The 14,924-nt window shown below is 48.2% G+C and overlaps 1 protein-coding gene across 3 annotated transcripts in view; it reads right to left on the minus strand.

Moving 5' to 3' along the window:
- The window catches only part of CTPS1 (CTP synthase 1), a 41,560-nt gene extending 30,055 nt beyond the window's left edge, over positions 1-11,505 (minus strand). Inside the window, exon 1 of one of the 3 annotated variants that reach the window (XM_032431690.1) lies at positions 11,383-11,505. The gene's annotated coding sequence lies outside the window, so the exon portion shown is untranslated. Of the gene's footprint in view, positions 1-1,126; positions 1,375-11,382 lie in introns of those variants that run through there. The other 2 variants (XM_032431684.1, XM_032431678.1) reach the window with 2 other exon arrangements.
- Positions 11,506-14,924: the final 3,419 nt, after the last annotated feature.

The raw sequence follows: 14,924 nt of genomic DNA on the forward strand, positions 1-14,924 counted from the left end.
AAGTAACAAATTAAGATGCATCAGACGCCCTGGCTGGCTATATAGGTAGAGCAAGTGACTCTTGATGTCGGGGTTGTGGGTTCGAGCCCCACCTTGGATGTAGAGATTACTAAAAAATACAATCTTTATAAAACAACAACAACAAAAAAGAATTCTAAAAAAAAAAACAAAAAAGAAGGTGCCCAGCTGGCTCAGTCGGTGTAGCATGTGACTCTTGATCTGGGGGTTGTTGAATTGAAACCCCACGCTGGGTGTAGAGATTACTTAAAAATAAAAAATCTTAAAAAAAAAAATGCATCAGAAGAATTCAACAAAGATGGAAAGGAAAAAAAGCTTTTTTGTTGTTAAAAATGTTTTGAGATCCACCTCCAGCCTACCACTTGTGTACTGAGACCTGTCAGGTCACTCAAGCTGCCCAAAGCCCGGGTCCTTACATGTGTAAAATGGGGTGAGAATCTCCCGCATCGCCTGTCACCAGGACTGTTGAGGACTGGACATTATAATGAGTGTGGACCTAAGTGTGCCACGCAAACGTAGTGAACTTCTTTAAAACGCAGCATGCTCACTCCGAGCGGCCGGGAGGGGAGCGGGCCGGCTGTGGGGCCGGAGGGGCCGCACCCGGAGCCCGGCGGGCGGGCGAGCTGCAAGGCCCCTTCCGCCCCCGGGAGTCGGGGCGCGCCGGAGGGGCCGTGGCCAGGCCGCCGAATCCATCCCCCACGCGGCGGCGCGTCTCGACTTGAACCGCCCCCCAGCCAGGCTGAGGCCGTGCGCCAGAGCCGGAGGGGCGAGGACCGGGGTAGTCCCCACCGAGCGGCGGCCGCCGGGGCTGCTCCGGGAGGGCTGAGCAGAGGGGCTCCCGCGCCTCTACGGCCCTCCCGGTCCCACGCGTCATCCCCGGCCCCCGGGTCAGCCGAGCCAGGCCGCGCTGAAATGGGCACTGCCGGCCCCCACGGCCCCGGCCCCGCGGCCTTTCCCGCCGCCCCGCGCCCCTTGCGGCCCGGCTTCCCAGCGGCGCCCGGCCACGCGGCCCCGCGCGCGGGAGCCGGCTCCTCGCCGGCCTGGCCGCCCGCCCGCCCCACTCCCGCTAGGCATGCAGCCCATTGGTCAGGCCTGCGAGCCACCTCACCCTGATTGGTGGAAACGGTGTCTGTCAGCCGGCGGTGTGGCTGTCCCGCGCCGGGCTCAGCTCGCGCCGCCGATTCCTGCACGGGAGAACAGTTCCCCCGGGATCCCTGGAGTCAGCCTACCTGAGGCCGGCCTCCAGGCCTGCCGTCGGCTAAGAAGCTAGGGGTACGACGCGCGCGCTGGGCCGCTGGCCGCCAGTAAACCAGCCCGGCCGCATGCGCCCGGCAGTCTTTCACGGAGGCGGGCTCCAGGCGGTGCGCACGCAGAGGCGGGGGGCGGGGCGGGCGCGCGGGCCCTCCCCGGGGCGGGGTCTGGGTGCGCGGGGCACAGGGCCCCGAGTGCGCAGGCGTGGGGGGGACGCGTTTTCTCGTCCGGGTGGGCGGCTCTGCGGGGCTGTCCCCGCGCAGCTGACGCCGTGGACGCGCAGCAGTTCGAGACCAGGCTGGTGGCGGCCTTTCTGCCTCGCAGCCTTTGTCCGCAGTCGGCGGTCCAGGCTTCCTCTCTTGCAGAAGAGGCCGTTTTTTGGACTCACACCTGGCAAATCTGTCGTCTGGCTCCAGCAGCCTTCCAGAGGAGGCTAGATCCATCACACCATGCCTCTGAACCGTCCGACCTTGTGAGCACCACGTTCACGGCTACTGGTGGTGCGACCCCACCCCATCTCTCTCGCCACGCCCTCTGGACCGAGGGACAGCGGCTGTGTCACCCCCGGCCGGCCTCTAAATGGGAAAGCCTAGAAGGATGGCTGGGCGCCGACTCCTTCCTCCTCTGGCTTCCTTGCCCCTCATCTGCCGTGAGGGCGGCTGCTTTGGATGGAGAAGGCGCCAGAGACATAGTTTCGTCCAGCTATGTCATTGAGCACCCCCTGTGTGCCACACGCTGTGCTGGGCTCCAGAGGACCCTCTCCTGGTGTAGTGGGGCGTAGTGGGGCAAAATTACACTTCGTCGTGATTCTCATAAATTTTTGCCGCTGGAGTGTCAGTGTGGGAACTGACCAAGTCTGGTGTAGATCGGGGATGCAGGCAAGAAAGTCTCCCCTGGAAAAGTAGTTTAAAGCTGACAACTGAAATATACCGGCAAAGAAAGGGAAGGGAGAGGTTGGGCGTAAGAATGAGTGAGGCAGAACGGAAAGCCTGTGTAAAGGCTCTGAGGCCTAGAAGAGTCTAGCACAGCTGAATGGGAAGGCCAACGTAGCCCCTTTGGAAAAAGCCAAAGGAAGAGAGATTATGAGATCAGGCCGGAGAGGTGGGCATGGCCATACCATGCAGAGCATTATAGACTTAGTGCAGGATTTTCTTTCTCCTACAGGCAGTGGAAAGCCATAGAAATTTTTTTGAGAAGGGGGTTTTGTTTTTCTTTCGAATAGTGAATACGTGCATATGGTTAATTTTTTTTCCTCCAAACACTACACAGGATACACTTGAAAAATTTCTCACCTCTGTACCCCAATGTTCCTGTTTTCTTCCCTAGAAGCAATTTGTCACAAGCTCTTGTAGTCTTCATTGAAAGATTTAAAGGGAAGCTGTGACATGATCAAGTTTGTTTTTCAGGAAAAAGACTCCCAACAAATGGTTTCCAAGAAACCAGTTAGGAGACTTCTTCAGTGGCCCAAAGAGAGCTTCTGGCTTCCAAATCTGGATCACCACTGCTCCTACCCTGCCAAGCTACCCAAGCTGCACTCAGCTCCAAATCTAAAACATGGCTTGGGATGTATTTGAAGATGTGCTATGGCCACACATTCTTTCAAGAAGCATTTGGTGTTTATCTCAGCGCTGGGACATGATAGACACTGAGAACATACTTGCTGAAGTAATAGAGATGTTGTAGGAGACACAAGAATGAGCCATTCCGTCTTCTGGATGATCACTTTACCCTTTCCTCTCTTTCTTCGAACCTCTGCCTTCTCCTCCCCCATACTCTTTCTCAGCAGTGGTCTCGCTTCCTATTTCACTGAGAAAATAGAAGCCATCAGGAGAACTTCCTTGAGCTCCCAGTGTCGTATCCATCAGCCTGTTTCTATCTCTGCACACAAGCTCTGCCTTCTCCCCTGTGCTGTGGACAAACTATCCTCATTGTTTCAAGCGCCGTATCTTCTCATCAACTCAAGAATGTCACTCTGGTAATTCTCCCCTCGTGCATCAGCAGTTCTCCCCCTCTCTACCAGATCATTTCTTGATCTCTCTTGACTGTACATGATTCTCTGGCTACCCCTCATTTCTCTGTGTCCTTTTCAACACAGCTCCTAGAAAGTGCTGTTTGCACTTGTCTCCAATTCCCTCCCTCTCTCTGGAACTCATTCTGATCAGGATATTGCTCACGTAATTGCACTGAACCTGTGCTTGTCGAAAATTAGCCTCTGTTCCCAGACCTCTGTATCCCAGCCTAGTCTCACACGGCCCGGATAAAGATGCCAGTGTGGCCATACGTGCGTGGTGTGAGTGCGCGTGTGCGTATTTGCATTGTTTGCACTGCCCCTCTCCCCAACCCTGAGCTCACGGACTCCCTGTGGGCTTGTGAGGGCAGCCATGCTGGCCCCAGGTCCTGCTCCTAAACTGACTACAGCATTTTCCTAACAGCATTTGTCACAGCTAGTCACTCCCTCCTTAAAGCGTGTTCTTTCCTGGGCTTCTAGGAAACCATTTTCTCTCTTTTTCTCCTCTTTCCCAGGCCTCTCCTTCTGGGTGCCCTTTTCTGGAGCCGTTCCTGTTCGTGACCTGTAAACATTGGTATGCCCCAGGGCTCAAAAGATCCCTTCTGCATCTATAATCATTCTCTACATGATCTCATCCAGACTTTGAGTACCATCTATATTCTGACGACTCCCAAATTGATATTTCCAGCCCGGACCTGTCTCCTGAACTCCAGGTTTGGGGCTCTTCTAAGCATGAAAGTCCCGGCAGGAACAAACAGGCACCTCGTCTCCAGGTAGGACAATTCTGCAGTGCTGGGCCTGCTCTGGAGCTCCACACCGCCCCCACCAGATCAGGCCGAGGCCTACACTAGGGGGCAGCAAACTTTTCTGAAAAGGGCCTGATAGTATTTTAGCCTTTGGGGGCCATAGGGTCACAGCTCCTCAATTCTGTCTTCATAGCACAAAAAGTGTAATACCTGAACAAAATACGCGTCACAGAACTAGAAATACGGATTTGATCCGAAGTTTACACACTTGATCCGAAGAGGTTTACACACCTCTTCTCTGGTCTAGCTCCTCCCCTGCCCTATGCTGCTTTCCCCTTTCAGGTTTCACTTGAGAGCATCTCTCAATTATTCACTTACACAAGAACCCCATCTCTGTCCTTGTTCCCAGGGAACGTGACCCAGGACGGTGCCTCTCCTATACGTCCCCCCCCCGTGGGGCGCTCCCTGCCTTCCCTAAGACATTTATCACAGGGTGCTGACATTGCAGGCCTGCTTGTGCGTCTCCTCCCCACCCGATCGTAATCTCTTCGAGACTACTTCACGTTTCTATGTCTCAGATCCCTTATCAGGTATAATTCTCCCTCACCTTTTAATAACTTTAATTCCCACTACCACCCTCTGATGGGAATGCCATGCTTATTACTATATTCCATATGATGAAGCCAGGAGTGAAAAGTAAGAATGCCCTCCTGAGAGCGCATGTGAAGTTTCACTTTGAATCCTTTCTGTTCTGCCCCCACCAGACCTTGCTAATTGTTTCCTCACTGAGGCTCCTTTGAGTGGCTTTCTCCACTTTCGCACCCCTGGCCAGGTGTGCTAATAGATTATCTGGCTGAGCCATGGAGAAGGAAGGAGCCCACAGCTACTGATTTAAATTTGTATGTTTTGCCCAGATGGGGGCTACTTATACTAAAATTAAAATTTTTTTTTAGTTTTTAACAAATATGTAAATGGTACAAAATTCAGAAGGTAAAAGGGAATACACAGGGGCGCCTGGGTGGCTCAGTCGGTTAAGCGTCTGCCTTCAGCTCAAGTCATGATCCCAGGGTCCTGGGATCGAGCCCCATGTTGGGCTCCCTGCTGCGGGGAGCCTGCTTCTCCTTCTCCCACTCCCCCTGCTTGTGCTCTCTTGCTCTCTCTATCAAATAAATAAATAAAATCTTTAAAAAAAAAAAAAGGAATACACAGTAAAAACCTCCCTCATGTATCTATTCCCCAGCCGCCTAGTTTTCCTCCCAGAAGCAACCAGTATTACCAGTTTCTTGTTTGTCTTTCAAGAGATACTCTGTGCACGGTCCGTATCCTCTCTTATTGACTATATATTATTTTAGTACAAATGTGTTGTTCTGGATTTGCCTCACTTGAGCCAGCTTTCTTTAGTGAATTAATTGGTTACCCTCACTTGGACAAGAGAGGATTTAAAGCTGTGTGTGTGTGTGCGTGTGTGTGTAAAATATGAGAGAAAAAATGAGACAAAGCGAAAATTAGGGTAGGAACTTTTTCTCCTCAATGACACTCCACTGCCTTCAGGATAAAGTCAAAACCACAATTTGATTTAATGGGGCTATGCACAAACTGGCCTCAGTTTACTCCTCTAGCCATATGACCCACCCCATGCTCTGGCCACACTGGACTCTTCCAGTTGCCTAAACATGCCATTTGTTCTCTTTCCCACATCTGGATCTTTGCACAGACCTCTGTTGGAAAACCCCCTTCCCTTTGTCCTCCTAATGTCCCATTTCAGCTTGGCCTTCACTTGCCCCAAGTAACTTTCCTGGACAGCCTTCCGGGGCTAGCACCTCTCCTCCATTCTTCTATTGCTGCCTGGACTTCTCCAAGCACAGCACTCACAAGTTGTGTTTTGACGGCTCACTTCCTTGTCCAGATCTCCCCCTTATCTCTAAGCTCGTGAGGTGTGGGGCCTGTTTATCTGATTTACTGATGTGTGCTCAGTGCCTAGCTGGTCCCGGCACATAGTGCACATTTGGAAAATAGCTTTCCCCTGCAAATAAATAAATCTAGAAATTCAAGTAGATCCCTAATCCTATAAGGTTTCTAGAGGTTAGTCACAAATTTTAACTTCCCAGCAGCCAAAGTGAGAAGGGTCAATATGATTCACAGAAAACCGTACAGTAGTTGCTCAGGAGAAATATCACTTCCTCAAATAACCTTTCGCTGACCCCTTAAAGCCCCTTATTGGCACCCCTAAGTGCCCCCCCCCACACACACACACACACTATTTTTCCTTGGTCGCATTTATCAAAACTATAACAATTGATGGCGTAATTCGTTATTTGATGCCTGTCTTCTCTACCAGACTGTATTTCATTTATGAGTATACCCCAGCACCTCTCACGTGGCCTGCAGTTAATGTTTACTGAATGAATTAAGAGTCTCATGCTCTACCGACTGAGCTAGCCGGGCGCTTTACTGAATGAATTAAAAGGACCTTTATTCCTGTAACTGAGATCAGAAATTCCTTCTGAGAGTCTTCATGGAGAGGACGCAGGATATGGAACACACGGAAGAATGGTCTCAGTAACACCCGTAGAGCAGACCTATGCTCGCAGGGCTCCTCCCTGGAATGATTCTCAATAAAGGCCGATGGCACTGCCTCAAAGTGCAAATCAGGCAAAGCAATTCTGCTGAGAGCCAACAGGAGGCCAAGAGTATGCAGTGTGGGGAAGAAGCCACCAGAAGGCCTGGCTTATTCAGAAGTAAATTATGAAACATCTTCTTGTACTCGTCTATAAAGAAAGTTCTCTAGGGGCGCCTGGGTGGCTCAGTGGGTTAAGCATCTGCCTTTAACTCAGGTCATAATCTCAAGGTCCTGGGATCAAGCCCCGCACCATGTTCCCTGTAGAGGCTGCTTCTCCCTCCGCCTGTGCCTGACGCTCCCCCTGCTTGTGCTCTCTCTCTCTCTCTCTCTTTCTGTCAAATAAATAAATAAATCTTTATAAAGAAAGTTCGCTAACCTGAGTGCTGGGTAGATTGTGAGGGGCAGTGATTATTACACTCTGAGAGAGGCATGGAATAAAGCTATTCACATTACATTCAAAGGCTTTCAACAGTTATTTGAGCTTGGGGTAAAATTCGTATCTACCTCAGAATTAATTGATGTCCTTCAGGAGAACATGATGAGATGTTAGAATAATCTGATGGAGACATCTGTCTCATGTAGGGCATATAATAATATGCATTAGTGTTATATATAATCCTACACTAGTACCTCAATAATACATTTAGGGAAAAATATAATAAAAGACAAAGAAGAAAACACTTTATAAAAACATGTTTTTATGCAAGCATAATAATGAATCCTTAGTTGACCAATATATATATATATATATATATATATATATATATATATATATATATATAAAACATCAACACCTATCCCAGATTCAGGGGGACAGTTCTGATTTCTTGGAATTTTACCCTTTTTAATAAAAGTAATGTATTACACGTATAACTAAATGTCATTTTGTTATTATACTCGTATAAGATTTTTAATGCAAATAAATAGGCAGATGAGAAAGTGACTACTTTTCAGATCATATATTTTGACCTTTGGGTTCAGAAAACCTGGCAAACAGGACTTATTTCCAGTATCCTCAGCATTAAGAACTCCTCCCCACTTCCCATGCTAGTTGACTATTACTCTCCTGATCTACAGAGCACTCTCTTGTTCATCTTTTCCAGCATTTACCATATTATATTGAGCTTATCTGGATTTGCTTCTCTTTAGACTGAGAGGAAGAACTGCCTCTTTTCAGCTCCAATAGCTGCAGGAAGGGGTGGCAAAGCCTCCCTTAAACTTCACAAGCCCCCCAGAACCACCTCAAACATCTAATCTCCCTAAAAACTCTGTGCTCATTGGACAAGCTCCCGCCGCTGGCTTCCAACCAAATGGCGGCCCCTACACCCTTCTAGTGTGGAGACTCTAGAGGCAGAGCGTTCTGTCCACAGTCCTTAGCACAGTGCTTGGCATACAGCCAGCCCTCAGTAGATATTTGATGAACTGGATTAAGACTATGAAATTAACCTTGTGATGTTCAACTTTCTCATGGTGTGGCTTTTTTCTACCTATTTGTCCAAGACAAACGAGTATTGTTGCAAGAAAACCAATTGTATTTCAGTTGGGAAGACACCATGAAAGCAATCCTTACTTCAGCCCAACTCAGAAATCCAAGGGACTCAAATGATTCCAGGCAGTGTTTCCTCAGGGTGATTTGTGGACTGAGGATCACTAGGGGGTTGGTATGTCAATATTCTCCGGACCCCCACTAGGCATCTAGCATTTTCCCAGCTGCCACAGAGTTGAGTGACCTAACCAATTGGCACAAAGAAGATGGACAGTCAGGAGATTGAGAGATTTAGAAAGATTTGCATCCAGGAAGCACTCAGTGGAGCTATGTATGTGTATAAAATTCCATAGTTATAATTTCAAATTCTGGGGCCAGGCTCCAGACATCTGTATCCTGGATCTCTCTAAGAGATCTATTTCAGTCTCCAAGAACTACTCATACTCCTGCCATTATTACCATGACCACTTGAAAGGCACCTTTTAAACCTGGGGGGAAATAGGGACAACTCCTATATGCGCTCCAACAACTCCCACGTTTGCATAATTAGCACTTCGATTCCTGTTGTACATGCTGAGAGTTTTAAAAATGATTCAACCTTTTAAAATACCTGCATTCAACACATATTTAATTAATCTGATCTCAAGGAGCTATGGGGAAAACACCCATCTGTTTGTGGGTTTAAATAACTGGAAAGATGGAAGAGGATGATATGGTAGAGGTGACGTTATTCTGGAGGAAGAAGTTGAGGGCTGGGTTGTTGTTTGTTTTTTAAAAAATTATATTTTGGGGCACCTGACTGGCTCGGTCAGAAGATCATGTGACTCTTGATCTTGGGGTCGTGAGTTCAAGCCCTACATTGGGTGTAAAGATTACTTAAATAAATAAAACCTTTAAAAAATCTTTTAAAAATTATATTTTGTAAACCTTTTTTGAAATGTAACATACTGCAAAAAATTGTAAAATTGTAAGTGTACAACTTAATGTATTTTTACCTATTGACCACACCCATGAAAGTAGCACCCAGACTAAGAAACAGAACATTACCAGCACCCCAAAAGGTCCCCTCGTTCCCCTCCAGTTACCGCCTATACACTCCACCACCCCACCACCCCACCACCGCTCCGCATAACCACCACCCTGACTTTTGGCAAGGTAGATTCGTTTTCTCAGGGCTCTTTTTAAAGCTAAACTGGGAATAATATGGTCATCTACCAAAGCTCTTCTTTCTTTCAAGAACAACATTTTATTTGGCTCCTTTAAATTGTAGCTGTCAAAATAAATAAATAAATAAATAAATAAATAAATAAATAAATAAATAAATAAATAAATTGTAGCTGTCTCCTCTCTCCCACCTCCATGCCAGATCCTCTTCCTTTTTAGGTAAGTAAGTCATCTTCCCCTGTTTCCTTTTATGCAAACAAAGCAAAAGGGTCAGCAAAATGGGTATCTATTTCATTCATTCACTGACAAAGCTTGTACTGGCCTCCCCCATGTGCCAGGCACTGTCCCAGGCGTCTGGGTCACAAAGACAATTACCATACTGAGGTCAGTATAGGATTGGGGGAAAGTGGAGGGGCACCTTGGAACCCCCAGGAGGGGCACCTAACGCAGCCAGATGTCCAAAAAACTTCCCAGAGCAGTGTCTCTAAGAAGGGCAGGCTGGCAAAGTGGGTTGGAGGGGGTTTGGAGGAGGGGTTCATGTGCTGAGTCACAGATCCTGGTAGGAAGCTGTGAACGGTCCCTGCGAAGACCTCAGTAGTGAGAAGACCTCCGGATTACAACGCTGGATTGACCAAACACGCCAAACTTTCCCACCCCACTGAAACCTCATTAAAACTACAATAAAGAAGTGTTTTTAAAAACATGTTAGTCCAGGGGCACCTGGGTGGCTGACTCTTGATTTCGGCTCAGGTCATGATCTCAGGGTCATCTCAGCCCCTGGCATGGGGTTCTGCGCTCAGCAGGGAGTCTTCTCGAAAATTCTGTCCCTCTGCCCCTGCCCCCACGCTCGCGCGTGCTCTCCCTCTCTCTCAAATAAATACATAAATCCTTAAAATATAAAAATAAAAACCTGCTAATCCACATAAAGTCAGGAGAACAGGAGAGATGACAGGAGTAAAGACTTTGACAGCAACAAATTAGACGACTGAGTGAGAACTGAGAGACTCAAAGAAGCCGGAAGCCCAGCCAGCATGCGGAGCACCCAGAGCCGTCTTGACTTGCTGAGGCACGAGGGATTTATCATGAGAATTAAACTGTGTACAAGTGAAGGAGTTGCTGAGGAAGTGAAGGTCAGGGTGGGGAGATGGGGATCAGAGAAGGGTCATTAACAAATCCTTGTGAAAAACCATCAAAGTGGATGCCAGGGAGTGGCTGGGGCGTGGAGAAGCCGGCCATGCCCAGCCACGGGGAAGGTCTGTGGGAGGTCTGGGTGGCTGGCGCCCCCCTCCAGGGCCCAGGCCTCTGGTGGTGCACCCAGGGGCCACCGTGGTCAGCAGGGCCAGCCCTGGAGCAGAGGTGCTGGCTAAGTAAGCAGTGAGGACAAGCCGGAACCCACCCAGCACTTACGCGTCCCTCTGTCACCAGAACTCCCTTCAAAGAATAGTGGCCATCTCTTTGCTTCTGCTGCCCGGTCTTCAAAGCAGCTGCTCTGCCAGCCACCCTTGCGGGACCCTACATGGAAAGGGGTGCTGGGAAATGCCGTTCCAGTTGGACCAAGTGGAAAGTAAAACTCGGAGCTCTGAGTGCCGGGAAGCAACGAGTCAGACAAAGGCCAGACTCTGGCGCCGGGGAGCACCGTTCCGGAGCCCGACTGCTCAGGCCTGCACGACTGAGTGAGAGAAGTTCTACCTTGTGCCGGCTCATGCAGCCCTGGGCTCTGTCCCTTCAGCCGAATGTGTAGCCCAGAGAAAACACCCTCTGCTTCTCCACTTGTAATCATCACCTTAAATGTCGTCTCCCTCCAGGTTGTGGATCTGCTAGCTGCCTCGCCGTCTCTCCCAGACCCTGGTTGGCAGCCTCCATGCCTGCAGCCACTCCAGCCACTCGTGGTCCAAGCTGAGCCTTGCCCCCTGCTCACTGTCACCCCCCCCCCCCAGGGCCTTTCCTCCAGGCAGAAGAGAAACTGCCCCCTCCCCCTGTAGAGGTCCTCTTTCTTCTAGGGGAGCCAGCCTGCTTTTCTTGCCTCTTCCCACACCTGGTCTCAGTCTGCACTTTGCCCTGCAGCCCGGCTCTGGCAGAGCTCACTCACCCCGGAGGACACCTGCTTTTCCTTAGAAGTCTCCTTCACAGCCGGCCGGCCAGTCATGTGAATGGTTTCCTGGGCTCCATCAGCTCCTGCGGACCCTTCGTGGGCTCTCCTGTCTTAATCAGAGGCTGCCTTGCCCCGGAGCCCAGGGCAAGCTAATCCCCCAGGGCAGAAACCCCAAAATGTGTGGCTTCCGTAAGATTCATGTTTATCTCTCACCATGTAACAGCCTTAGGGTGAGTGGTCCTGGCTGACAGGCTGGCCAGCCTGGACCTAGGTTCCTTCTATCTTGTTGCTCTGCCTTCCCAACAGTGTTGTCCTCATCTGCATGGCCAAGCCTGGCTTCCTGCCATGTCTGTATTCACAGGAGTAGAGAGAGAAAGGAAGTGAAGGAAAACAATTTCCTTTGAGGCAATAATGTAGACGTTGCCCTCACCGTCAGAATGGAGCCAGAGAGCCACGTGTGGGCTGCAGGGGAGGCTGGGGAATGTAGTCTTGAGCAGGTGACCATCTGCACAGAGAAGCTCTTATTACTAAGGAAGAAGCAGAGAATAGATCTCGGGGGGAGGTAGATGACCACAAGTCCACCACGGCCAGGCTGCCCCCTAAGGCATAGAGGATAATCACTGCCCACTTCTTATAACGTTTCTTCCCCTTTCCAGGCAAAATGTAGGGTCTATGCAGACATTTTTCTCTAAAAACCTAAAAAAAGGCAACATCCAGTGTAGTGGATATTGTCATCACCCTGCCTGTGTGCTTAGCCCTCCTGGGCACGTTACCCTGACTTCCCACTGTCCCCTCCCAAAAATCTTCACTTAGGGCTTCCTGTGGCTTCCGGAGCTTCTATGCACACAGGGAGGACCTGAGGTGCTGGAGAATTAACATTCCCTGAGCTTCCCTGAACTCAGTTCAATCCTGTTCATCTCAACCAACACTGAGGCAGACCCACCTCTTCGAGGCTCCGTGCCGGATACCCAGGGTACAGACAAATCCTGAGCCCCATTGGCTCACGCTCTCCACCAGATGCAACACTGAGTGCTTGACCCGCCTTCCTCATTTAATTCTCCTGGCAGCCCTTTGAGGTTCATTCTCTTCTCTCCATTTTATGGATGAGGAAACTGAGCCTAAGAAAGGATAAGTACCTGCCCAAGTTCCCAGCTTGTAATCAGCAGAGATGAGGTTTGAACCCATGTCTGTCTGGCTCTAAGATGCTTCATCTAATGAGAGATACTCCCTGCCCCAAAAGCCTGTGGTCAGGAGGGGAACAGGGCAGGTACGAAGATCACTAACATCCCCTGCTGAATGCAGCAATGACAAAGGTAAAACTTACAACTTCTTACTGGCTGGCATGTGTTCAAGTGATGACCCAAGGAGCCAACATAGCATCCCAGGACTGCTTACGTTTGGACTGTTACCTGACAGGGCAATGCAACTCTGTATTTTTTTTTTTTTTTAAGATTTATTTACTTATTAGAGAGCTAGAATGAGCATGAGGGTGTGCAGAGGAAGAGAGAATCCCAAGCAGACTCTGAGCTGAGCTTGGAGCCCGATGGGGGGTTGATCCCAGGACCCTAAGATCACCAAGATCGACCTAAGCTGAAGCCAAGAGCCAGTCGCTGAACCCACAGAGCCACCCAGGCACCCCTACAATTCTGTATTTTTAAGCCCCCATAACTTGAATCTTTTTACAGCGAACTCTTTTAACTCAGTGCTTCCCAAACATGTTCCCCATCATGGGATATAGGAAATTTCCCATGTAGGAAATAGCAGGATTTATATGGTGTATTAGAATACACTCAAGATTTGGGACTGTCTATATAGAACTCGGTGAAAATACTAATTATATTTTCTTTATGGTACATAATTATGAAAGGAAATAACATACAAAGTATTTAGGCAAATAGTAAATATTGAATTAGAATAAAACTTCCAAATAACCTCTTTTCAAATGTCTGATAGGAAATCAGCTTGCTCTCATGAACATTTTATACTAGATTCTATCTTGGAAATGGACACAGTATTTCTGATTATGTTTTTCCAATCATGCTCCATTCAAATTCATGATCATCACCATTGACAAGAAATATTTCACAAAGTAGATACTGTGAAGGGCAGCAATATCTACCATTTTCCCCCTCCAACTGTCAGAAACTCCTTTTTTATTCTTAATAGAATTAGGATCCTTTGAATTTTACTTTAATGAGGCAATTGTTCTCCAACACTAACAGTTCTGTTTTTTCTTTCATTGACAACATGTAAGATTGAAATTTCCAGTAGTGATATAAAGGGCTTTAGAATGCAATTGTACTTTTCTCAAGTCAAGTATTTTAAAGTTATGATGAAACTTTCTTCCAACATACACAGTCATTGCTCTATCAGTCTTAGCAGTTTCTTCTTAGGATTCAAATCATAACTCCAAGTTAGTTCACTGGTAATTTCACTTCTCCGAAGGCAAATTTTTTTCTTTGTCCCTAAGTGTTGGTAACATGTATTAATACTGGGCGGGGGAATCCCAAGACCTCCCCTAGGCTCTGATTTGCTAGTGGATTCAGAGCAGAAAATCAGTGCAGGGAAAAGGTGCTCGGGTGAAGAAGTCTAGGAGAAACTAGGCACAAGCTTCTAATTGTCCTTCTGTGATGGAGTCACCCAGAGAGGCCCTAATTCTCCCAGCAATGATATGTGAACACACAGGCAGAGTGTTGACAATCAGGGAAGCTCAGCTAGCTTTGTTGTCCAGGGTTTTTCATTTGGGTTAAGTCACTAGGGATACAGCACCCACATGACTGGCCTTAACTACTCCATCTCCAGGTCCCCAAATATTAAACTAACGCATCATGGTCCATGGCCCAAGAGCTCAGAGGTCATCTTCCAAGAGCTGGTCAAGGGCTAGTCCTGAATATCTTTGGAATGTGCAGAGTCTGGGCAACCCAGACCTGCTGAGTTAACCCATGACTGCACAAATGTACTTTGGCATACTTCTCACAACTTTTGATCAAGTTCATTCAGAGACTCAAAAATGTCAACTAAGTAAGTCAGATTTTCAAGCCACTTACAATCTTTCAAAAAAAAAAAAATCGCAAAGTGAGACTGGTTCACAATTTTTACATTTTATTTTTATTGTTTTTTAAGCCCACAAACTCCTGACAGAACTCTTCTTTAGGCGAGTCAGTGCATTTCTGTATGAAACAGCAGAGAGTCGTTTTGTTGTCCTATTTCTTCACATGAAGCTGAAAACACACAGGGCTGACAGGCTTGGGGTCTTTTTGTTTTTTGTTTTTTGTTTTTTTAAGTAGGCTCAATGCCCAGCGTGGAGCCCAGTGCAGGGCTCAAACTCACAACCATGAGTTCAAGACCTGAGCCGAGATCAGACGCTCAACTGACTGAGCCACCCAGGTGCCGCATGGCTTGGGTTTCAGTTTATCATTTTGATCACATCATGTATTGTGGAATTCAGATCTTTACATATAATAGCTTTCTGTGAATGAAAGAATGTGCTTCTCAAGTCTCAGGATTTGGGGGACAAATTTGTGAAGTCGAGGTTCTAC

Source organism: Phoca vitulina, unplaced genomic scaffold, assembly GCF_004348235.1.
Source record: "Phoca vitulina isolate PV1807 unplaced genomic scaffold, GSC_HSeal_1.0 scaffold2, whole genome shotgun sequence".
Taxonomy (NCBI): Eukaryota; Metazoa; Chordata; class Mammalia; order Carnivora; family Phocidae; genus Phoca; species Phoca vitulina.